At 45.6% G+C, this 25,516-nt stretch overlaps 1 protein-coding gene across 1 annotated transcript in view; it reads left to right on the plus strand.

Moving 5' to 3' along the window:
* The window catches only part of ENPEP (glutamyl aminopeptidase), a 128,347-nt gene that overhangs the window by 67,427 nt on the left and 35,404 nt on the right, over positions 1–25,516 (plus strand). The gene's annotated exons all lie outside the window — the stretch shown is intronic.

Here is a 25,516-nt window from a genome sequence, read left to right on the forward strand (position 1 = left end):
TAGTTGAGGACAACACCAGGGAGGGGCAGAAGCCGTTAGTAGGCCCTAACCACCTTTTTTTTTTTTAAAACCACATAATGAGAGCCGGAAGGTTGAAGCTCAGCTTTATTTAGTTGAGGACAACACCAGGGAGGGGCAGAAGCCGTTAGTAGGCCCTAACCACCTTTTTTTTTTTAAAACCACATAATGAGAGCCGGAAGGTTGAAGCTCAGCTTTATTTAGTTGAGGACAACACCAGGGAGGGGCAGAAGCCGTTAGTAGGCCCTAACCACCTTTTTTTTTTTTAAAACCACATAATGAGAGCCGGAAGGTTGAAGCTCAGCTTTATTTAGTTGAGGACAACACCAGGGAGGGGCAGAAGCCGTTAGTAGGCCCTAACCACCTTTTTTTTTTTTAAAACCACATAATGAGAGCCGGAAGGTTGAAGCTCAGCTTTATTTAGTTGAGGACAACACCAGGGAGGGGCAGAAGCCGTTAGTAGGCCCTAACCACCTTTTTTTTTTTTAAAACCACATAATGAGAGCCGGAAGGTTGAAGCTCAGCTTTATTTAGTTGAGGACAACACCAGGGAGGGGCAGAAGCCGTTAGTAGGCCCTAACCACCTTTTTTTTTTTTAAAACCACATAATGAGAGCCGGAAGGTTGAAGCTCAGCTTTATTTAGTTGAGGACAACACCAGGGAGGGGCAGAAGCCGTTAGTAGGCCCTAACCACCTTTTTTTTTTTTAAAACCACATAATGAGAGCCGGAAGGTTGAAGCTCAGCTTTATTTAGTTGAGGACAACACCAGGGAGGGGCAGAAGCCGTTAGTAGGCCCTAACCACCTTTTTTTTTTTTAAAACCACATAATGAGAGCCGGAAGGTTGAAGCTCAGCTTTATTTAGTTGAGGACAACACCAGGGAGGGGCAGAAGCCGTTAGTAGGCCCTAACCACCTTTTTTTTTTTTAAAACCACATAATGAGAGCCGGAAGGTTGAAGCTCAGCTTTATTTAGTTGAGGACAACACCAGGGAGGGGCAGAAGCCGTTAGTAGGCCCTAACCACCTTTTTTTTTTTTAAAACCACATAATGAGAGCCGGAAGGTTGAAGCTCAGCTTTATTTAGTTGAGGACAACACCAGGGAGGGGCAGAAGCCGTTAGTAGGCCCTAACCACCTTTTTTTTTTTTAAAACCACATAATGAGAGCCGGAAGGTTGAAGCTCAGCTTTATTTAGTTGAGGACAACACCAGGGAGGGGCAGAAGCCGTTAGTAGGCCCTAACCACCTTTTTTTTTTTTAAAACCACATAATGAGAGCCGGAAGGTTGAAGCTCAGCTTTATTTAGTTGAGGACAACACCAGGGAGGGGCAGAAGCCGTTAGTAGGCCCTAACCACCTTTTTTTTTTTTAAAACCACATAATGAGAGCCGGAAGGTTGAAGCTCAGCTTTATTTAGTTGAGGACAACACCAGGGAGGGGCACACAGACAGACTCCTTTAGTAGGCCTGAAAAGCCTATTGCATTTTTCAAAATGGTAATTTGGAGCAGAAGGTTGAAGCTCAGCTTTATTTAGTTGAGGGCAACACCAGGGAGGGGCAGAAGCCGTTAGTAGGCCCTAACCAAAGTTGAAGGCCAAATGCAGTTTAATTTCTGATACTATAGGCCGAAAGCCAGAAGGTGGAAGTTCCGATTTAGACAGTGGAGCACAATTTGAATTAGGGACTGCAGACAGACTTAGTAGGCTGTCCCCTGTGGACCATGCATCCACCACATTAACCCATTGCGCCGTAATGGACACGTAATCTTCCGTGGCCATGCCTACAGGTCCATGCGTCTGTTGTCAGGTGCACCTTTGTACTCACAGATTGCCAGAGTGCATGGACAATGCGGTCTTCTACATGCTGGTGGAGGGTTGGGATGGCTTTTCTCGCAAAAGAAGTGTCGACTGGTTAGCTTGTAGCGTGGTACAGCGTAGTCCATCATGGCCTTATTAATAGTAAATAAAATATATAACTAGGCTCTATGAACTTTTAAATAGGTTCCAGGGGTACACGGGCAGCATTGGTGTGGTCAGTGGAGGAGTATTGCAAGTAGGGGCTGCAGACAGGCTATCAAAGGCCTAAAATAACAAACAGTAGGCAGTCATGGCAGTTTTACATCGGTTACATGGATACACAGGCAGGCACTCCAGGCAGCATTGTGGTCAGTGGAGGAGTATTGCAAGTAGGGGCCGCAGACAGGCTATCAAAGGCCTAAAATAACAAACAATAGGCTCATTGCAGTTTTACAGCGGTTACATGGATAGACGGGCAGGCAGCTTGGTGGTGGTGAGTGGAGGAGTATTTAAAGTAGGGACCGCAGACAGGCTTCAAAGGCCTAACATAAGAAAATGGGCTGGCTGTAGGCACTTTATAATTGGTTCCAGGGGTACACGGGCAGCAGTGGTCTGGTCAGTGGAGGAGTATTTAAAGTAGGGACCGCAGACAGGCTTCAAAGGCCTAACATAAGAAAATGGGCTGGCTGTAGGCACTTTATAATTGGTTCCAGGGGTACACGGGCAGCAGTGGTCTGGTCAGTGGAGGAGTATTTAAAGTAGGGACCGCAGACAGGCTTCAAAGGCCTAACATAAGAAAATGGGCTGGCTGTAGGCACTTTATAATTGGTTCCAGGGGTACACGGGCAGCAGTGGTCTGGTCAGTGGAGGAGTATTTAAAGTAGGGACCGCAGACAGGCTTCAAAGGCCTAACATAAGAAAATGGGCTGGCTGTAGGCACTTTATAATTGGTTCCAGGGGTACACGGGCAGCAGTGGTCTGGTCAGTGGAGGAGTATTTAAAGTAGGGACCGCAGACAGGCTATCAAAGGCCTAAAATAACAAACAATAGGCTCATGGCAGTTTCACAGCGGTTACATGGATACACGGGCAGGCAGCTTGGTGGTGGTGAGTGGAGGAGTATTTAAAGTAGGGACCGCAGACAGGCTTCAAAGGCCTAACATAAGAAAATGGGCTGGCTGTAGGCACTTTATAATTGGTTCCAGGGGTACACGGGCAGCAGTGGTCTGGTCAGTGGAGGAGTATTTAAAGTAGGGACCGCAGACAGGCTATCAAAGGCCTAACATAACAAACAATAGGCTCATGGCAGTTTCACAGCGGTTACATGGATACACGGGCAGGCAGCTTGGTGGTCAGTGGAGGAGTATTTAAAGTAGGGACCGCAGACAGGCTATCAAAGGCCTAAAATAACAAACAATAGGCTCATGGCAGTTTTACAGCGGTTACATGGATACACAGGCAGCTTGGTGGTGAGTGGAGGAGTAGTGCAAGGAGTGTCTGTCCCAGTACTCCCAAAATATAAATAGATGTTAATGTCTCGCAAAACAACCAAAACAAAAAAAAAAGGTGGCATACTTAGGTACAGGGGTGGGCTCATCTACTGAGTTTCTGACATTGTAATTTGGCAGTAACTATTTAATGGTGCCAATATAGGACACAGACACAGACTACTTTAAGTTGCATCATAGATGTCTACAAATTTGTATTGTCAGTGCCAGACATTGAATGATGTCAGCGAATAGACTAAAGATTGGTGGAGCTGTGCGACATAATTTTGCACGTGGTAGAGCACATTTTGAGCTGGGGTAGGGGGGAACTCTCTTGAGGCCGGCGGGACCGCCCCAGGGCCCCTCATGTTACAACGGTGTGTCTGACGTTGGGTGCGCACCACCACCGCCAGAGACACTACATTGTACTATGAGGGACCCAGTAGCAATGCCGTCAACCAAAAGCGAGCACACCCACCTCTTCAGACAAACAGCAGTCTCACGGGTGCTTGCGCCAAGTCGCGATACCACGGCCCCGTGTGGGGAGTTTTGCCATTTAGGGAGGTGTAAACATGTCGTATGCTGTACAATCAGCTGCAGCAAATTAGACATTAGAAAAGTAATTCACAGGCAAGAGCTTTTCATAGGAAAGCTAGGTGTCGGCCGGGCAAGGTGGGGCAAAAGATTTCGAAATCCAGTTGTGGTTCATTTTAATGAATGTTAGATCGTCAACATTTTGGGTAGCCAGACGAGTCCTTTTTTCGGTTAATATTGAACCTGCAGCACTGAATACTCTTTCTGATAGGACACTTGCTGCCGGGCAAGCAAGCTCCTGCAATGCATATTCTGCCAATTCTGGCCAGGTGTCTAATTTGGAGGCCCAGTAATCAAATGGGAATGACGGTTGAGGGAGAACATCGATAAGGGATGAAAAATAGTTAGTAACCATACTGGACAAATGTTGTCTCCTGTCACTTTCAATTGATGCAGCAGTACCTGTCCTGTCTGCGGTCATAGCAAAATCACTCCACAACCTGGTCAGAAAACCCCTCTGTCCAACGCCACTTCTGATGTGTGCACCCCTAACACTCCTAGTCTGCTGCCCCCTGGAGCTTGTGTGAGAACGATCACGTGCGCTGTGTGCTGGGAATGCCTGAAGCAAACGGTCAACAAGAGTTGATTGTTTGGTTGCTAATATTAGTTCCAAGTTCTCATGTGGCATAATATTTTGCAATTTGCCTTTATAGCGTGGATCAAGGAGGCAGGCCAACCAGTAATCGTCATCGTTCATCATTTTCGTAATGCGTGTGTCCCTTTTTAGGATACGTAAGGCATAATCCGCCATGTGGGCCAAAGTTCCAGTTGTCAAATCTCCGGTTGTGATTGGTTGAGGGGCAGTTGCAGGCAAATCTACGTCACTTGTGTCCCTCAAAAAACCAGAACCCGGCCGTGACACGCAACCAATTTCCTGTGCCCCCGTGAAAGTTTCCGCATTAAAAATATACTCATCCCCATCATCCTCCTCGTCCTCCACCTCCTCTTCGCCCGCTACCTCGTCCTGTACACTGCCCTGACCAGACAATGGCTGACTGTCATCAAGGCTTCCCTCTTCCTCTGGTGCAGACGCCTGCTCCTTTATGTGCGTCAAACTTTGCATCAGCAGACGCATTAGGGGGATGCTCATGCTTATTACGGCGTTGTCTGCACTAACCAGCCGTGTGCATTCCTCAAAACACTGAAGGACTTGACACATGTCTTGTATCTTCGACCACTGCACACCTGACAACTCCATGTCTGCCATCCTACTGCCTGCCCGTGTATCCTCCCACAAATAAATAACAGCACGCCTCTGTTCGCACAGTCTCTGAAGCATGTGCAGTGTTGAGTTCCACCTTGTTGCAACGTCTATGATTAGGCGATGCTGGGGAAGGTTCAAAGACCGCTGATAGGTCTGCATACGGCTGGCGTGTACAGGCGAACGTCGGATATGTGAGCAAAGTGCACGCACTTTGAGGAGCAGGTCGGAGAACCCAGGATAAGTTTTCAATAAGCACTGCACCACCAGGTTTAAGGTGTGAGCCAGGCAAGGAATGTGTTTCAGTTGGGAAAGGGAGATGGCAGCCATGAAATTCCTTCCGTTATCACTCACTACCTTGCCTGCCTCAAGATCTACTGTGCCCAGCCACGACTGCGTTTCTTGTTGCAAGAACTCGGACAGAACTTCCGCGGTGTGTCTGTTGTCGCCCAAACACTTCATAGCCAATACAGCCTGCTGACGCTTGGCAGTAGCTGGCCCATAATGGGACAACTGGTGTGCAACAGTGTCATCTGCCGATGGAGTGGTTGGCCGACTGCGTTCTGTGGAAGAGCTGTAGCTTCTGCAGGAGGACGAGGAGGAGGAGGAGGGGGTGCGAACGCCTACAGCCAACTGTTTCCTAGACCGTGGGCTAGGCACAACTGTCCCTAAATTGATGTCGCCTGTGGACCCTGCATCCACCACATTCACCCAGTGTGCCGTGATGGACACATAACGTCCCTGGCCATGCCTACTGGTCCATGCATCTGTAGTCAGGTGCACCTTTGTACTCACAGATTGCCTAAGTGCATGGACGATGCGCTGTTTAACATGCTGGTGCAGGGCTGGGATGGCTTTTCTGGAAAAAAAGTGTCGACTAGGTAGCTCGTATCGTGGTTCAGCGTACTCCATCAGGGCTTTAAAAGCTTCGCTTTCAACTAAACGGTAGGGCATCATCTCTAACGAGATTAGTCTAGCTATGTGGGCGTTAAAACCCTGTGTACGCGGATGCGAGGATAAGTACTTCCTTTTTCTAACCAGAGTCTCATGTAGGGTGAGCTGGACTGGAGAGCAGGAGATCGTGGAACTTTCGGGTGTGCCGGTGTACATGGCAGACTGAGAGACGGTTGGAGACGGTATTGTTTCCGCCGGTGCCCTAGATGCAATATTTCCTCCTACTAAACTGGTGATTCCCTGACCCTGACTGCTTTTGGCTGGCAAAGAAACCTGCACAGATACTGCCGGTGGTGCGGAAAATGGTGGCCTTACAGTGACGGAAGGGATGTTGCGTTGCTGACTAGCTTCATTGGCCGAGGGTGCTACAACCTTAAGGGACGTTTGGTAGTTAGTCCAGGCTTGAAAATGCATGGTGGTTAAGTGTCTATGCATGCAACTAGTATTTAGACTTTTCAGATTCTGACCTCTGCTTAAGCTAGTTGAACATTTTTGACAGATGACTTTGCGCTGATCAGTTGGATGTTGTTTAAAAAAATGCCAGACTGCACTCTTCCTAGACTCGGATCCCTTTTCAGGGATTGCAGACTGAGCTTTAACCGGATGGCCACGCTGTCCTCCAACAGGTTTTGGCTTTGACACGCGTTTTGGGCCAGATACGGGCCCGGCAGATGGAACCTGTTGCGATGTTGATGCCTGCTGCGGCCCCTCCTCCACCTCCGCTTCTGAACTACTGCCGCCTGCACCCTGTTCCCCCAATGGCTGCCAATCGGGGTCAATAACTGGGTCATCTATTACCTCCTCTTCGAGCTCGTGTGCAACTTCGTCTGTGTCACTGTGTCGGTCGGTGGTATAGCGTTCGTGGCGGGGCAACATAGTCTCATCAGGGTCTGATTGTGGATCTGTACCCTGAGAGGGCAATGTGGTGGTCTGAGTCAAAGGAGCAGCATAGTACTCTGGCTGTGGCTGTGCATCAGTGCACTCCATGTCAGAATCTACTTGTAATGGGCATGGCCTGTTAAATGTTTCACTTTCTAAGCCAGGGACGGTATGTGTAAAGAGCTCCATGGAGTGACCCGTTGTGTCGCCTGCTGCATCCTTCTCTCTTGTTGTAGTTTTTGCTGAGGAGGACAAGGAAGCGACTTGTCCCTGACCGTGAACATCCACAAGCGACGCGCTGCTTTTACATTTACCAGTTTCGGAAGAGGAGGCAAAAGAGCTAGAGGCTGAGTCTGCAATGTAAGCCAAAACTTGCTGTTGCTGCTCAGCCTTTAAAAGCGGTTTTCCTACTCCCAGAAAAGAGAGCGTTCGAGGCCTTGTGTAGCCTGACGACGAAACTGGCTCCACAGCTCCAGACTTAGGTGGAATATTTTTATCCCCACGACCACCTGATGCTCCACTACCACTACCATCATTACCAGCTGACAATGAACGCCCACGACGACCTCTTGCACCAGACTTCCTCATTGTTTAAAAATCGTAACCAAACTAACTTTATTTGTTGCTGTCAAACAACTTACACGGTGAGCTATAACTTCAGTATGATTTCAATATCCCTTAACAGGTTGGTGAGACCACAAGGAAAATCAGGCACAATGTTACACACTCTGTTTTCTGTGACACCAAATCACAGAGATGACACACACGCAGGACTGTCACTCAAGCACTAATGTCAATATTAATCTCCCACCTAATTTATTTTTTTTTTTTTCTCTGTGAGACTTTAGAAACCAAATAATATTTAAAAAAAAAACAAAAAAACAAGGCTTTCTATGGCCCACTGAATGAGAGATGGCACGCACAGGAGTGGCACACAAGCCCTGACTGAGGCCAATATTTTTCTCCCACTGATTGATGTAGTGTTTTTGTGTTGAGGTTGATTTTAAAACACAAATGAAGGAAAAAAATAAAAAGGCTTTCTATGGCCCACAATTAGAGAGAGAGGTGGCACACCCAGGAGTCAAGACTGGCACACAAGCTGAAATGGCAATATTACTCTCCCACTGTTTTTTTATGTATTTTTTTTTTATTTTCAGGGAGACTTTAGAAACCAAATAATATTAAAAAAACCAAAAAATAAATAGGCTTTCTATGGCCCACTGAATGAAAGGGAGAGAGGTGGCACACCCAGGAGTCAAGACTGGCACACAAGCTGAAAGGGCAATATTACTCTCCCACTGTTTTTTTATGTATTTTTTTTTTTTATTTTCAGGGAGACTTTAGAAACCAAATAATATTAAAAAAACCAAAAAATAAATAGGCTTTCTATGGCCCACTGAATGAAAGGGAGAGAGGTGGCACACCCAGGAGTCAAGACTGGCACACAAGCTGAAAGGGCAATATTACTCTCCCACTGTTTTTTTATGTATTTTTTTTTTTTATTTTCAGGGAGACTTTAGAAACCAAATAATATTAAAAAAACCAAAAAATAAATAGGCTTTCTATGGCCCACAATTAGAGAGAGAGGTGGCACACCCAGGAGTCAAGACTGGCACACAAGCTGAAATGGCAATATTACTCTCCCACTGTTTTTTTATGTTTTTTTTTTTTATTTTCAGGGAGACTTTAGAAACCAAATAATATTAAAAAAAAAACAAAAAAACAAGGCTTTCTATGGCCCACTGAATGAGAGGGAGAGAGGTGGCACACCCAGGAGTCAAGACTGGCACACAAGCTGAAATGGCAATATTACTCTCCCACTGTTTTTTTATGTATTTTTTTTTTTTATTTTCAGGGAGACTTTAGAAACCAAATAATATTAAAAAAACCAAAAAATAAATAGGCTTTCTATGGCCCACTGAATGAAAGGGAGAGAGGTGGCACACCCAGGAGTCAAGACTGGCACACAAGCTGAAAGGGCAATATTACTCTCCCACTGTTTTTTTATGTATTTTTTTTTTTTATTTTCAGGGAGACTTTAGAAACCAAATAATATTAAAAAAACCAAAAAATAAATAGGCTTTCTATGGCCCACAATTAGAGAGAGAGGTGGCACACCCAGGAGTCAAGACTGGCACACAAGCTGAAATGGCAATATTACTCTCCCACTGTTTTTTTATGTTTTTTTTTTTTATTTTCAGGGAGACTTTAGAAACCAAATAATATTAAAAAAAAAACAAAAAAACAAGGCTTTCTATGGCCCACTGAATGAGAGGGAGAGAGGTGGCACACCCAGGAGTCAAGACTGGCACACAAGCTGAAATGGCAATATTACTCTCCCACTGTTTTTTTATGTATTTTTTTTTTTTATTTTCAGGGAGACTTTAGAAACCAAATAATATTAAAAAAACCAAAAAATAAATAGGCTTTCTATGGCCCACTGAATGAAAGGGAGAGAGGTGGCACACCCAGGAGTCAAGACTGGCACACAAGCTGAAAGGGCAATATTACTCTCCCACTGTTTTTTTATGTATTTTTTTTTTTTATTTTCAGGGAGACTTTAGAAACCAAATAATATTAAAAAAACCAAAAAATAAATAGGCTTTCTATGGCCCACAATTAGAGAGAGAGGTGGCACACCCAGGAGTCAAGACTGGCACACAAGCTGAAATGGCAATATTACTCTCCCACTGTTTTTTTATGTATTTTTTTTTTTTATTTTCAGGGAGACTTTAGAAACCAAATAATATTAAAAAAACCAAAAAATAAATAGGCTTTCTATGGCCCACTGAATGAAAGGGAGAGAGGTGGCACACCCAGGAGTCAAGACTGGCACACAAGCTGAAAGGGCAATATTACTCTCCCACTGTTTTTTTATGTTTTTTTTTTTTTTCAGGGAGACTTTAGAAACCAAATAATATTAAAAAAAAAAAAAAAAAAAAAAATAGGCTTGCTATAGCCCACTGAATGAGAGATAGCACACACAGCAGTGGCACACAAGCCCTGACTGAGGCCAATATTTTTCTCCCACTGATTGATGTAGTGTTTTTGTGTTGAGGTAGATTTTAGAACACAAATCACGGAAAAAATAAATAGGCTTTCTATGGCCCACTGAATGAAAGGGAGAGAGGTGGCACACCCAGGAGTCAAGACTGGCACACAAGCTGAAAGGGCAATATTACTCTCCCACTGTTTTTTTATGTTTTTTTTTTTTTTTCAGGGAGACTTTAGAAACCAAATAATATTAAAAAAAAAAAAAAAAAAAAAAATAGGCTTGCTATAGCCCACTGAATGAGAGATAGCACACACAGCAGTGGCACACAAGCCCTGACTGAGGCCAATATTTTTCTCCCACTGATTGATGTAGTGTTTTTGTGTTGAGGTAGATTTTAGAACACAAATCACGGAAAAAATAAATAGGCTTTCTATGGCCCACTGAATGAAAGGGAGAGAGGTGGCACACCCAGGAGTCAAGACTGGCACACAAGCTGAAAGGGCAATATTACTCTCCCACTGTTTTTTTATGTATTTTTTGTTTTTTCAGGGAGACTTTAGAAACCCAATAATATTTAAAAAAAAAAATAAATAGGCTTTCTATGGCCCACTGAATGAGAGGGAGAGAGGTGGCACACCCAGGAGTCAAGACTGGCACACAAGCTGAAAGGGCAATATTATTCTCCCACTGGTTTTTTAGGTTTTTTTTTTTTTTTTCAGGGAGAATTAGAAACCAAATAATATTAAAAAAAAAAAAAAAAAATAGGCTTGCTATAGCCCACTGAATGAGAATTAGCACACACAGCAGTGGCACACAAGCCCTGACTGAGGCCAATATTTTTCTCCCACTGATTGATGTACTGTTTTTGTGTTGAGGTAGATTTTAGAACACAAATCACGGAAAAAATAAATAGGCTTTCTATGGCCCACTCAGTGAGAGATGGCACACACAGGGATGGCACTGTAGCAGAAATGCCAATCTTAATCTCCCACAAAAAAAAAAAACAAAAAAAAAAAAAAAACTGTCCTACAATTACTATCTCCCTGCAGTAATGTAAGCCAGGTATGGCAGGCAGCAATAGGAGTGGACTGATGCACAAATTAAATAAAAAGTGTGGAAAAACAGAAAAGATAGCTGTGCAGAAAGGAAGGAACAAGAGGATATGTGCTTTGAAAAAAGCAGTTGGTTTCCACAGTGGCGTACACACAGCAATACAGCTATCACGGAGCCTTCTAGGGCAGCCCAATGAGCTACAGCGCTGAGGGGAAAAAAAAAAAAAAATAGCTTCCACAGTCCCTGCACACCGAAGGTGGTGTTGGACAGTGGAAATCGCTGCAGCACAAGCGGTTTGGTGGTTAGTGGACCCTGCCTAACGCTCTCCCTGCTTCTGATGAAGCGGCAGCAACCTGTCCCTAAGCTCAGATCAGCAGCAGTAAGATGGCGGTCGGCGGGAACGCCCCTTTATAGCCCCTGTGACGCCGCAGACAGCAAGCCAATCACTGCAATGCCCTTCTCTAAGATGGTGGGGACCAGGATCTATGTCATCACGCTGCCCACACTCTGCGTTCACCTTCATTGGCTGAGAAATGGCGCTTTTCGCGTCATTGAAACGCGACTTTGGCGCGAAAGTCGCGTACCGCATGGCCGACAAGCACAGGGGTCGGATCGGGTTTCATGAGACGCCGACTTAGCCAAAAGTCGGCGACTTTTGAAAATGATCGACCCGTTTCGCTCAACCCTAGTCACCACCCATCTTGAAAAGTTTTCCCCCTCCCATATACTATTGTGCCACAAACTGGAAGTAGATATCACCAACCATTCCCATTTTATTTAGGTGTTTCCATATAAATGGCCCACCCTGTAGTGTTAAACATATAACATTAGTTGCCTTGAAACAGGTTTGAAGAACAAACAGCAATTTTGATATAATTTGCAGATTGAAGGGGATCAACATAAAACTATAAGATCATATAAAGACGTGAGAGGCTTTTTAATTGTATCCAAATAAAACTAATTTATCAGATACATGAAAAGGTATTCAACTTTGCAATGTAATTCTTTCTAATTTTCAAGACCTTTTTTGTTTTCAGTAAATGGGAAAATTCCTCTTTACATTCAGAGGCTGAAAACATGTATAAATCTAATATGCTCAGAAGTGAAATATTGTTCCAATTGTATCCAGTCTAAGCAATGGATACAGTCTGCATATGTTCTGTTCATACTTGATTATTTTTATTCACTTCCATTTCAACAACTTTGCATAAATATATAGTTCAAGTGAATATAAGAGACTTTGTAATATGTATGAAACTCTTTCTGGACAAATAAGCCACTTCTTTCCCACCTCCTGAATTCACCATTCTATCGAGAGAAAAAAAGCAAATCCATCTTTGCAAAAAAACAAAACGGACTGCCAGTTCATGGAGGTGTCAGGTTACACTTTCTATAATACTCTATAGACAAGGGAAACAGCAGTAACAAGTATTGAATTCCGTGAGACCACCCGTATGGTGCAACGGTTATATATCACAGCTGTGCTGGATTCACAAACACACAGCTCAGTCCTGCTGCATATTATCCTTCATACTCCATGCTGTAACAGTTTTTGATCATGTACTACAACAGAAAAATAACAGCAGGAATCCATCTGTGTCTGTGCACTGTATATGTGAGGCATTGCGGCATTACCTGAAATGAGCGGAACCTTGCAAAAAGCTATAGTACTGGTGAATATTTGAAACTTTGTAATTTATCTTATCAGTAAAATATTTTTCTTTTTCCACTTATGAACTACTTAGTAACATAGTAACATAGTTAGTAAGGCCGAAAAAATACATTTGTCCATCCAGTTCAGCCTATATTCCTATACTTGATCCCTTCCATTCTGCCTCCTGGACCAGAGGCATTTTGCTAGTGGTTCAGCACATAAAGGACAAAACATCCTTGTTTGGTCCCCTAATTCAAGTAATCATCATTACAATTACTGAGACATAACAGAATTATAATGGGTATAGTGGGCACCTCAACAGATGACAATGTAGTTACTGAATAAATACCTCTATACGAACACCGAGACCTTTATTACTCTTAGACAGTGACCATTTAGCAATAGATGTTAGTTTAGTAGACCATATAATATAGTTGATTACAGCCAGGGTCGGGACAAACTATTTTCATACCCAAGACAGATGAAGCCAATACGGCCTCCCTCCTTCCCAGCTACGGACTGGGGCTGAAATTCAGTCCTGGCATTTGAAATCACACAGGCCCATGTTATCCCCGTTCCCAAGAACCAGATGGAATATATTACCCTTGATGAAGGAAAGTAAAATTTTCTGCAAGACCAATATTTCTAATGATACCCGTGGCCTGCTGGGGTAAGTAACGGAGTCAGCAACTTTGTGCTCCTTCATAACTCTTAACAGTATGGGTATCTTGAGAACACCAATTCTGTTAACAACGTAGCAGACAAGGCAGCCCATGATTAGACAGGCCCTTCTGGCATTTGCCAGAATTGCCAGATGGCCAGTCCAGCCCTGCTCCTTCCCCACACCCCTAATGTACCTCCCCCTTCAATGGGTTAGGTAACAAGCTCTGATGACCACTTCCACTAAAATTGTTACCTTTTTCACAAAAAAGGCTTCAAAAGTAAGGATAAAGTGGTGTACTTTTGGGAAGTGACTTAACAAACAGTGCAATTTCAAAGTTAGATACAGAATCAATAATTTTTTGCTGACCATTTACACAATACATGGAAAAATAGCGATATCCATCCTTGACATCCTATATTTTAAGGATAGTTATGAAAACCAATAAAGCATAATTATAATCGGGAACATTTGATTTCAATTTTAGGTGTCCAGCATTTGGCAAATGGCCTAATGGAAAATAAACAGAGCCACATTATAAATAAAAGCATAAGTCTGATGGTTTTTGTGTTCGTTATGCAACATATACAGCTTGCACAAAACTGATGGTGTTTCTGGTGATGTGTTCTGGTGACATTCATGTAGTGATGGTTGTTCTGGTACTGTGTTTATGTAGTGATGATGATTCTGGTGACATAGTCATCACCAGAACCATCATCAGTATATGAATGTGGAGCCAAAATCATCATCAGTACATAATTAGAGCACCAGAGGCATCACTAGTACATGAATATGTGTGTGGTGTGCTGGCCCCAGCTGCCAAATTATCCCCACCCTGGTCCCATAATCCATCTCTTCTGACCCATCACTGGACTATAAATGTAGAACAATCCTTAGGGGGGCACGCTAGTGGGGGTGCACGCGTCACATAAGCAAAGCGTCACGGAAGATAAGCGTCGTGATACCGCAGTTATTCCATGGCAGTTAGTCAGGGCAGGAGTCAGGTAAACCACTCTCTCTTTTCCCTTCTCACCATGTGCTTTATTCCTATCCTCCTATGCTCCCTTGCAATCCACATTCACCGCCCAATCCCCCCTCCACCACGACTCATACACATCAGCTCCTCACTGCTTCCCTCTCCCATGTACAGCTCCCATGCACTTCTCACCTTCCTGAAAAACCTCAGCCCATCTTACCCAAACACACTGCACAAAAAAACTACAAACACTTCAAAAAACTACTTGCTTTTTATCTTGTTACTCCTACTGATTTCGGGGGACATATCCCCCAACCCCGGTCCCCCATCCCCCAACCTCAACTGCTACCCTATCTCATATAAAAACCATACTAACCTTATTAATATTACTTGCACTCCCTCACCTCTCCCTTTCAATTGTGCCCTTTGGAATCCACGGTCTGTATGTAACAAGCTCCCTTTCCTGCACAACTACTTTCTGAACAACTCTCTCAATCTGTTGGCCCTCACTGAAACCTGGATCCAAGACTCTGACACTGTCTCCCCTGCTGCCATTTCCCATGGTGGCTTACAATTCTCCCATTCCCCAAGACCCACTAACAGACCTGGTGGTGGAGTCGGCATACTCTTGTCCCCCCAATGCACGTTCCAGGTTATACCCCCAGTTGTTTCACTTTCATTCCCTTCTTTTGAGGTCCACACCATCAGGCTCTTCCGTCCCCTCTCCCTCAGAGTAGCGGTCATATACCGGCCCCCAGGCTCACCTACCCACTTCCTGGACGACTTCTCAGCCTGGCTGCCGCACTTCATGTCCTCAGAATTACCAACCCTTATCCTGGGAGACTTCAACATTCCCATTAACAGCCCCACGTCCACATCTGCATCCCAGCTTCTATCACTAACCACTTCTCTCGGCCTCTCACAGCTCTCAACCTCTGAAACACACAAAGACAGTAACACCCTGGACCTGGTCTTTGTCCGGCTCTGTTCAATTCCCCACCTCGATAACTCACCACTTCCCCTCTCTGACCACAACATTCTATCCTTCACACTCACAATTCCTCGCCCACCCCAGCACTCTCCTACCTACCACACATTCAGAAATCTACATGCTATTAATCCTCACACACTTTCAGACTCCTTACACTCATCACTGTCCCCAGTCTCCTCTTGTCCCTGTCCTGATCTGGCTGTACATTACTTCAATGACACTCTTAGAAGCACCCTAGACCAAGTAGCTCCCCTCACCTTCAGAACCTCCAAACACAGAGTGAAACAGCCCTGGCTCACATCGCAAACCCGATTCCTCCAGCGATGCTCCAGGTGTGCTGAATGCTTATGGAGGAAAACTCGCACCCCAGAAGACTTCTTGCACTTCAAATTTATGTTAAGGACCTATAACTCTGCCCTTCACCTTGCCAAACAGACCTACTTCACCACCCTGATCTCCTCACTATCCAACAACCCCAAGAAACTTTTTGACACATTTCACTCCCTCCTCAGGCCAAAAGCACAAGACCCTATCACAGACATTTGTGCTGATGACCTGGCCTCCCACTTTATAGAGAAAATAGATAACATCCGTCAGGAAATCCGCTCCCAGACACCAAGTGCAATGACTCCCATTCCTCCCTGCATCTCCCCTGGCTCACTCTCCACATTCGATCCCATCACAGAAGAAGAAGTCTCCAAGCTCCTCTCCTCTTCTCGTCCGACTACATGCACCACCGACCCCATTCCCTCACACCTCCTCCAGTCTCTCTCTCCAGTCGTCACAACTCACCTAACTGCAATCTTTAATCTCTCCCTCTCCTCTGGCATTTTCCCCTCCTCCTTCAAACACTCTATCATTACTCCATTACTAAAAAAACCCACCCTTGACCCATCATGCGCAAACAACTACAGACCGGTCTCCAATCTACCCTTCATCTCAAAACTCCTGGAGCGCCTAGTCTACTCCCGTCTTACCCGTTACCTCTCCACTCATTCCCTCCTAGACCCTTCACAGTCCGGGTTCCGCCCCCTACATTCAACAGAAACTGCACTCATCAAGGTGACCAATGACCTTCTGACAGCAAAATGTAACGGTGACCACTCTCTGCTCATTCTCCTCGATCTTTCTGCAGCTTTCGACACTGTTGACCACCCTCTCCTACTCTCTAGGCTCCAGTCACTAGGCATTAAGGACACTGCTCTCTCCTGGTTCTCTTCCTATCTTTCTGAACGCTCCTTCAGTGTTCTGTTCTCCGGCTCCACTTCATCTCCTCTTCCTCTCACTGTCGGGGTACCTCAGGGCTCAGTCCTTGGCCCCCTTCTCTTCTCCCTCTACACGGCCCCAATTGGACAGACCATCAGCAGATTTGGCTTTCAGTACCATCTTTATGCTGATGACACACAACTATACACGTCAGCCCCTGACCTTACCCCCGCTGTACTACAGAATGCCACTGACTGTCTGTCTGCAGTCTCTAACATCATGTCCGCTCTCTATCTGAAGCTCAACCTCTCCAAAACTGAACTTCTTCTGCTCCCGCCTTCTACTAACCTCCCTAAATCTGACATTTCCCTCTCTGTGGGTGGCACCATAATAACACCCCGGCAGCAGGCACGCTGTCTGGGTGTCATGTTTGACTCCGATCTCTCCTTCACCTCCCACATACAATCTCTTGCCCGCTCGTGCCGCTTACACCTAAAGAACATCTCTAGAATCCGCCCTTTTCTCACCATGGAGACAACAAAAACTCTCACTGTCGCCCTAATCCACTCCCGTCTGGACTACTGTAACTCTCTTTTAATTGGCCTCCCCCTCACGCGACTTTCCCCTCTCCAGTCTATCCTTAATGCAGCAGCCAGGGTCGTCCATCTGGCTAATCGTTACTCGGACGTGTCCGCTCTTCGCCAGTCATTACACTGGCTGCCCATTCATTACAGGATACAATTCAAAGTACTTGTTCTCACCCACAAAGCTCTCCACAGTGCGGCACCCCCTTACATCTCCTCCCTCATTTCTGTCTATCGGCCTAACCGACCTCTGCGCTCTGCAAACGACTTTCGACTAACCTCTGCACTAATCCGTACCTCCCACTCCCGACTCCAAGACTTCTCCCGTGCTGCGCCAATCCTCTGGAATGCTCTACCCCAAGATATTAGGACCATCCACAACTTGCATAGCTTTAGGCGCTCACTCAAAACTCATTTGTTCAGAGCGGCCTATCGCGTTCCCTAATCAGTCATTTTATGTTTGTGTGTGTGTGTAGCCCATTCACTATCTCACCTACCCCCCACCCCCTGAAGATGGCTGGACCATCATTGTAAATACACACCTGTACTTTGTATCTCCCCACCTCATTGTAGATTGTAAGCTCTCACGAGCAGGGTCGTCTTATTTTGCTTTATTGCTGTATTGTTAACATTGTTACCTATGACTGTTGTGTTTGAAACTGTTAAACTGTAAAGCGCTGCGGAATATGTTGGCGCTATATAAATAAAGATTATTATTATTATTATTATGAATATGGCACCAGAACCACCATCAGAACATGAATACATCATCAGAACCACTATCACTACTTGACTACATCACCAGAACCACCATCAGTAAATTAATGTCACCAGAACTTGCATCAGTACATGAATACATGACCAGAACCAAGAGTACTTGATTACAAGAACCAAGCTTAGTACAAGGATCAATTGTAATATTAAGTCAGCTCCATAAACAATTGTATTGTATGAAACTACAACCCTACAACTCCCAGTATGTCCTTAACAATTGTGAGGAGATACTGGGAGTTGTTATTAACAGCCATCAACACATTGCAGACCATACAGGAACCACAGTACTGATGAGAATTATTCAGTATCACAAATAAACATTTACATCCAGGTACCTTATAGATGATACCTTTTCTGGAGTCGTCTCTTTCTTTTCATCTCTATCTTGTAGATTGTGAGCCCTCACAGGCAGGGTCCTCTCTCCTCCTGTACTAGTCAGTTAGGGTACTGTCACACTCTGCAACTTTCCAACGATCACGACCAGCGATACGACCTGGCCATGATCGTTGGAAAGTCGTTGTGTGGTCGCTGGAGAGCTGTCACACAGACAGCTCTCCAGCGACCAACGATGCCGAGGGCCCCGGGTAACCAGGGTAAACATCGGGTTACTAAGCGCAGGGCCGCGCTTAGTAACCCGATGTTTACCCTGGTTACCATCGTAAAAGTAAAAAAAAAACAAACCGTACATACTCACATTCCAGTGTCCGTCAGGGTCCCTCGCAGTCTGCTTCCCGCTCTGACTGAGTGCCGGCCGTAAAGTGAAAGCAGAGCACAGCGGTGACGTCACCGCTGTGCTCTGCTTACTTTCCGGCCGGCAGTCAGTCAGAGCGGGAAGCAGACTGCGAGGGACCCTGACGGACACCGGAATGTGAGTATGTACAGTTTTTTATTTTTTACTTTTACTATGGTAACCAGGGTAAACATCGGGTTACTAAGCGCGGCCCTGCGCTTAGTAACCCGATGTTTACCCTGGTTACAAGCGAACGCATCGTTGGATCGGTGTCACACACACTGATCCAACGATGACAGCGGGAGATCCAGCGACGAAAGAAAGTTCCAAACGATCTGCTACGACGTACGATTCTCAGCAGGGTCCCTGATCGCAGTAGCGTGTCAGACACAGCGATATCGTATGGATATCGCTGGAACGTCACGGATCGTACCGTCGTAGTGACAAAAGTGCCACTGTGAGACAGTACCCTTACTCGTTTTGTTCAAGATTATTGTACCTGTTTTATGTTATGTATTCCCCTTTTCACATGTAAAGCGCCATGGAATAAATGGTGCTATAATAATAAATAATAATAATAATCTTGTCTAGATGCCACAGTGACTTTTCACAACCACAGCTGTCCTGCAGACCTCTCTCTTCTTCGGTATTTTGCAGCACATCCTGACACAGTGCCCTTAAAAATAACAGCGTCTGTATAAAAATATCTTTTCATATTGTAACCTAAATAAGCCTCCTATGGTATATGACCTCCACACTATCTACTAATATCAGCTATAACCGCCATACTATACGCTCTTATGAACCATGGCCTATACCGTTGCTATTCACTCTATAATTTACCTTTACACTTTTTATATCTCCACACTGTCCCTCCACCATGCTAACTCCTCTCCATATTGTGCCTCCATTTCATGCTGTCCTCTCTCCATAACCATTCTGTGCCCCTTTTCACACTATGCCCTCATGCTGATCATCAAACGGCCCTCTTCCAATTGTAACTACTCTTTACATTGCCCCACTACACAGTATGATGGTCAACACAGCCACCCATATGATATGATTTCTACAACAACCCCCAATATATAGTATGGTCACCACCACAGCCCCCCATATATTGTATGATGTCCACCACAGACACCTATAAATAGTATGATGTCTAAAACAGCCCCCATTTATACTCTGATGGCCCCCACAGCACCCATTACAGCAGAGGTGTCAAACTGCATTCCTCGAGGGCCGCAAACAGGTCATGTTTTCAGGATTTCCTTGTATTGCACAGGTGATAATTTAATCACCTGCACAGAATGATTCCAGCACCTTGTGGAATGCTAAGGAAATCTTGAAAACACTCATGGTTTGCGGCCCTTGAGGAATGCAGTTTGACACCTCTGCATTACAGTATTATGGCCCGAAAAAAACCCAAAGAGTAAAACAGTATGATATTCACCACAACCATAGTAACATAGTAACATAGTTAGTAAGGCCGAAAAAAGACATTTGTCCATCCAGTTCAGCCTATATTCCTATATTCCATCATAATAAATCCCCTGATCTACATCCTTCTACAGAACCTAATAATTGTATGATACAATATTGTTCTGCTCCAGGAAGACATCCAGGCCTCTCTTGAACCCCTCGACTGAGTTCGCCATCACCACCTCCTCAGGCAAGCAATTCCAGATTCTCACTGCCCTAACAGTAAAGAATCCTCTTCTATGTTGGTGGAAAAACCTTCTCTCCTCCAGACGCAAAGAATGCCCCCTTGTGCCCGTCACCTTCCTTGGTATAAACAGATCCTCAGCGAGATATTTGTATTGTCCCCTTATATACTTATACATGGTTATTAGATCGCCCCTCAGTCGTCTTTTTTCTAGACTAAATAATCCTAATTTCGCTAATCTATCTGGGTATTGTAGTTCTCCCATCCCCTTTATTAACTTTGTTGCCCTCCTTTGTACTCTCTCTAGTTCCATTATATCCTTCCTGAGCACCGGTGCCCAAAACTGGACACAGTACTCCATGTGCGGTCTAACTAGGGATTTGTACAGAGGCAGTATAATGCTCTCATCATGTGTATCCAGACCTCTTTTAATGCACCCCATGATCCTGTTTGCCTTGGCAGCTGCTGCTTGGCACTGGCTGCTCCAGGTAAGTTTATCATTAACTAGGATCCCCAAGTCCTTCTCCCTGTCAGATTTACCCAGTGGTTTCCCGTTCAGTGTGGAATCAATATCACCATTACACACTGAACGGGAAACCACTGGGTAAATCTGACAGATAAAACCCCCAATATAATGACCTCCACAACCCCATATACAGTATGGTTACCACAGATCCTCATATAGTTTGCTGTCCCCCCTTCACAGCCCCTCATTTCATGGCCCAAATTCACATCCCCTCATTTCATGGTCTCCCCGCACTGCCTCTCATTTCATGCCCCGCTGCACAATCTTTCGGTTTATTCTCCCAATCTGCACAATCCCTCAATTATTCCCCCCATCACCCCCTGTTTATTTCTCCCTCTGCACAGCCTCTCAGTTTGTTCCCCCTTTGCACAGCCCCTTAGTTTTTCCCCCCTCTGCACAGCCCCTACGTTTATTCCTCCCTCTGTACAGCCCTTCTGTTTATTCTCCACCAGCACAGCCTCTCTGTTTATTACACCCCTCTGCACAGCCCCTCAGCTTATTTCCCCATCTATACAGCCCCTCAGTTTATTCCTTCCACCTGTAAAGCCCTTCAGTTTCCTCCCCTCTCTACATAGCCTCTCAGTTTGTTCCCCCATCAGCACAGCCCCTATCCTCATATTAGCCCCTATCTGAACAGACCCTCAGATTATCCACCATCTGCACAGCCCCTCAATTTATTCCCCCCTGTGCACAGCCCTCAGTTTATTCACATTCACCCAATCTACACAGCCTCTCAGTTTATTCCTCCAACTGCACAACTCCTCATTTTATTTCCCACCATCATCACAGCCCCTTCCCTTATTTTATCTCCTCCATCTGCAAAGACCCTCATTTTATTCCCACAATCAGCAAAGCCCCTCCCCTCATTTCATGCCACTCAGCAGAGTAATATAAGAATTTGAAAAAAAAGTTCATTTTCACATAATCCGAGCTCCAGTACACTGTATCCTCTTCTGTGAAGTGCAGCAGTGGATGCTGGACAGCCTGATGATGTCATTCCATCACGTTGCCTGATGTCCCCTGTGTGAGCTTTCTCCAACAAGGCGCAGGCCGGAAGTGGCCTGCGTCCACTACCTGCACCTTGCTGGAGATTGCAGTAGAGCAAGGAAGATGACAACTCCTCTGCTCTTGTCCCTGTCTGACAGACGTAAATACAATTGAGTGCAGCACAGACAGAGAGATGAGCGGTGTCAGTGACTGACATCGCTCACCTTTATACCTAAGCCCGGCTGTCACTGTGCTGCATGTCTGCTACCACAAGAAGAATTTTTATTTTCAAAGTGCATCCCCCTTGGGTAGGCAGGGTAGGCTCCCTGGGCAGGGACCTATCCTGTCTACCCCTTGTCCCAGCCGTAATTACAGTGTGTGTGTGTGTGTGTGTGTGTGTGTGTGTGTGTGTGTGTGTGTGTGTGTGTGTGTGTGTGTGCGCTTCTCACAAAATTAGAATATCATCAAAAAGTTAATTTATTTCAGTTCTTCAATACGAAAAGTGAAACTCGTATAGAGTCATTACAAACAGAGTGATCTATTTCAAGTGTTTATTTCTGTTAATATTGATGATTATGGCTTACAGCCAATGAAAACCCAAAAGTCATTATCTCAGTAAATTAGAATATAATAACATATAATATAATTATAACACCAGCTTGAGAATTGATTTTACAATCCGAAATGGAAATGTTGGCCTACTGAAATGTATGTTCAGTAAATGCACTCAATACGTGGTCAGGGCTCCTTTTATTATTATTATTTATTATTATAGCGCCATTTTTTCCATGGCGCTTTACATGTGAGGAGGGGTGTACATAATAAAAACAGGTACAATAATCTTGAACAATACAAGTCACAACTGGAACAGGAGGAGAGAGGACCCTGCCCGCGAGGGCTCACAATCTACAAGGGATGAGTGAGGATACAGTAGGTGAGGATAGAGCTGGTCGTGCAGTGGTTTGGTCGATCTGTGGTTACTGCAGGTTGTAGGCTTGTCGGAAGAGGTGGGTCTTCAGGCTCTTTTTGAAGGTTTCGATGGTAGGTGAGAGTCTGATATGTTGTGGTAGAGAGTTCCAGAGTAGGAGGGATGCACGAGAGAAATCTTGTATGCGATTGTGTGAAGAGGAGATAAGAGGGGAGTAGTGAAGGAGATCTTGTGAGGATCGGAGGTTGCGTGCAGGAAAGTACCGGGAGACGAGGTCACAGATGTATGGAGGAGACAGGTTGTGGATGGCTTTGTATGTCATGGTTAGGCTTTTGTACTGGAGTCTCTGGGTAATGGGGAGCCAGTGAAGGGATTGACAGAGGGGAGAGGCCGGGGAATAGCGGGGGGACAGGTGGATTAGTCGGGCAGCAGAGTTTAGAATAGATTGGAGGGGTGCGAGAGTGTTAGATGGGAGGCCACAGAGCAGGAGGTTACAGTAGTCGAGGCGGGAGATGATGAGGGCATGGACTAGGGTTTTTGCAGATTCTTGGTTTAGGAATGTACGGATCCATGAAATATTTTTGAGTTGGAGGCGGCAGGAAGTGGAAAGGGTTTGGATATGTGGTTTGAAGGAGAGATCAGTGTCAAGGATTACCCCAAGACAGCGGGCTTGTGGGTCTGGGGAGAGTGGGCAGCCATTTACTGTAATGGATAGGTTCGTTGGGGAGGTCGTGTGAAATGGGGGAAAGACGATGAATTCTGTTTTGTCCATGTTAAGTTTTAGAAATCCAGCAGAAAAGAAGGATGAAATAGCGGATAGACATTGAGGGATTCTGGTTAGAAAGGTGGTGATATCTGGTCCAGAGATGTAGATCTGTGTGTCATCAGCATAGAGATGATACTGAAAGCTGTGAGATTCTATGAGCTGTCCCAGGCCAAAGGTGTAAATGGAGAAGAGCAGGGGCCCTAGAACTGAACCTTGCGGGACTCCGACAGATAGGGGGTGAGGTGAGGAGGTGGTGTGTGAGTGGGAGACGCTGAATGTCCGGTCAGGTATGACGAGATCCAGGATAGGGCCAAGTCTGTGATGCCAAGGGATGAGAGGGTCTGCAGCAACAGGGAATGGTCCACTGTGTCAAAGGCAGAGGACAGGTCCAGGAGGAGGAGGATAGAGTAGTGCCGCTTGCTCTTGGCGGTTAATAGGTCATTGGTGACCTTAGTTAGGGCAGTTTCAGTGGAGTGGTGTGACCGGAAGCCAGATTGAAAGCGGTCGAAGAGGGAGCAGGAAGATAGATGGGAGGACAGTTCAAGATGGACGTGTTGTTCCAGTAGTTTTGAGGCATAGGGGAGAAGTGATATAGGGCGATAGCTAGATACAGAGAATGGGTCAAGAGAGGGCTTTTTGAGGATAGGTGTGATTGAGGCATGTTTAAAGCTTGAGGGGAAAACACCAGTTGTTAGTGAAGAGATGGGTTAGGGTTGGGATGAAGACTGTGGCGAGGTTTGGGATGAAGTGGGATGGGATCGGATCAAGTGCACAGGTGGTGAGATGCGATCTTGAGAGTAGAGTGGAGAGTCTGTCTTCTGTAATGGTGGAGAAGTTGGTTTTGGAGGTGGAGGGCTGGGTAGTTGGGAGGAAGGGTTCTGGGGGTTGTCGACTAAAACTGTCTCTGATGTTCTCAATCTTCTGCTTGAAAATTGAGGCAAAGTCTTCAGCAGAGATGAGTGGGGAGGGAGGAGGCGCTGGGGGGTGGAGGAGATAATTGAAGGTGTTGAATAACTGTTTGGGGTTGTGAGACAGGGAGGAAATAAGAGATGAGAAGTAGGTTTGTTTTGCTGTGGCGAGTGTGGTCTTGAAAGTAGTGAGGGACTGTTTGAATGCGATTAAGTGGTCATTGGCGTGGGTTCTTTTCCATCTCCGCTCTGCAGCCCTGGAAGCTCGCCTCAGTTCTTTGGTCAGGCGGGTGTGCCAGGGCTGTCTGTTGATTTTGCGAGCTTTGGTATGTGTGAGAGGGGCAAGAGATTCCAAAGCTACAGCTATTGTGGTGTTGTATAGAGCGGCGGCGTCATCCGCATTGTGTAGGGAGCTTATGTCTGTGAGAGGGAGGAGGGATTCAGAGAGTGAGTGTAGATCAAGGTGTTTAAGATTTCTGCGAGGGTGTGCAAGTTTGTGGGGTGGGGATTGTAGGCAAGGAGTGGAGAGGGAAGAGAATGTGAGTAGGTTGTGGTCAGAAAGAGGAAGAAGTGAGTTAGAGAGCTTAGATAGGGAGCAGAGGCGGGTGAAGATGAGATCCAGTGTGTGACCATCTTTGTGAGTGGCTGTAAAAGACCATTGAGCAAGGCCAAAGGAGGAAGTGAGAGATAGAAGTTTAGTGGCAGCTGAGAGGGGAGTGTCAATGGGGATGTTGAAGTCGCCCATGATGATAGTGGGGATGTCAGCGGCGAGGAAATGGAGTAGCCAGGTGGTGAAGTGGTCAAAGAAGGTGGTGGCTGGCCCTGGGGGACGGTAGATGACAGCCAGTTGGAGGTTGGAGGGGGAGTAGATGCGCACGGAGTGCACCTCAAAAGAAGGGAGGGTAACAGAGGGTGGCAGTGGGATTGGGGCGAAGGAGCAGTTATCTGACAGGAGAAAACCAACTCCTCCGCCATGCTTGCTGTTGGGGCGAGAGGTGTGAGAGAGGTGAAATCCACCATAGGAAAGCGCGGCTGGAGAGGCTGAGTCAGAGTGGGTGAGCCAGGTTTCAGTGATGCCGAGGAAGGAGAGTTTGTTATTGATAAAGAGGTCGTGGATAAATGACAGTTTATTGCAGACAGAGCGTGCGTTCCATAGTGCTCCAGATAGGGAAATTGGGGGAGTGGGGGCT

This window comes from Ranitomeya variabilis, chromosome 1 (genome assembly GCF_051348905.1).
Source record: "Ranitomeya variabilis isolate aRanVar5 chromosome 1, aRanVar5.hap1, whole genome shotgun sequence".
Taxonomy (NCBI): Eukaryota; Metazoa; Chordata; class Amphibia; order Anura; family Dendrobatidae; genus Ranitomeya; species Ranitomeya variabilis.